Raw genomic sequence first — 1,217 nt, forward strand, 5'->3', positions numbered from 1 at the left:
ATTTCCGTGACTCTTCTCCAGGTTCCACGAGGTCTTCCCCTTTATCTTTAATTATGTGGGTTCCAATCTAACACTTTTCTTGTTATGCAGCTGATTGACTTCCTGAGAGTGTGAAGATAAATGGTGTTGAGCCCAAAATAGAAATTTTGATATTCTATGAAAAGTGCCCAACTGGTGGAGGAACACCATTTTATTTTTCTGATTTTATTATTTTGACAAGTGCCTGATTTCACTACAATGCCACAAGTTTGTGAATGACTTAACACTTTTATTAACAAATCAAGGCTCATATAGTGAAAAACCCTTGGGTACCGCACCAGTTTAGAACGCTGAAGACATGGTAGAATTTTTTTAATTGAAAAAAAAACTTTGGCAGCCCAAGAAACACGTTTTCAAAATTCGTAGAGGTTTACCAACAATTCAGTTATCATATAGAGTGACTTCCTTTGCTGTTTACTTCAGTGCAGTGCGTCAATTCGTTTTTTTAATTATGTTAAGTGTACCTGGTTACGTCGGCGACTAAAGTTGCCTACAGTAGTGGGCGCATACTACGGCCTTGGCGGCTTAAGTCGCAGATGGTACTGTAAATGTCAATAGGTTTTCACTTAGTTGATTTAATAAGGATATTCTCCAGGTTTTATTGTAACATGTGGGCTAGTGTCCTAATTTTATTTCTAGAAATGAACATAACTTGTTTTTCACTTGACCCCTTCAAATGCAAAACAAAAAATAAAAAACTATTCATCAACCTTTAGTGAAATCTAGGTAAAGAAAGTGTTCCCAACTTTTGAAATTATTTATTTTCTTTAAAATGAATTAGGTGATGGAAACGATTGTGCTTTTTTCATTTACTCTGAGTTTTTGTGTTTGTGTATGTTTGTGTGTTTGTGTTTGTGTGTGTGTGTGTGTGCAGTGTGTATTTCAGCTGGACCCCCACAAAGAGACGTACATCCAGGGCCAGAAACAATACACGCTGAACTTTGTGGAGGTCGTGGATGAGCTGAAGGAGGAGGGGTGAGTGGTGGTGATAGTTGTTGTTGGTGGTGGTGGTGGTGGTGGTGTTGTTGTTGTTGGTGTTGTTTTTGTTGTAATTGTTGTTGCTGAAAGAGGGGCGAGTGGTGGTGGTGGTTGTTGTTTGTGGTGGTGTTGTTGGTGCTGTTTTTGTTGTTGTTGGTCGTGGTGGTGGTGGTGGTGGTGGTGGTCGTTGTTGTCGTTGG

Source organism: Aplysia californica, unplaced genomic scaffold, assembly GCF_000002075.1.
Source record: "Aplysia californica isolate F4 #8 unplaced genomic scaffold, AplCal3.0 scaffold00185, whole genome shotgun sequence".
Classification (NCBI taxonomy): Eukaryota; Metazoa; Mollusca; class Gastropoda; order Aplysiida; family Aplysiidae; genus Aplysia; species Aplysia californica.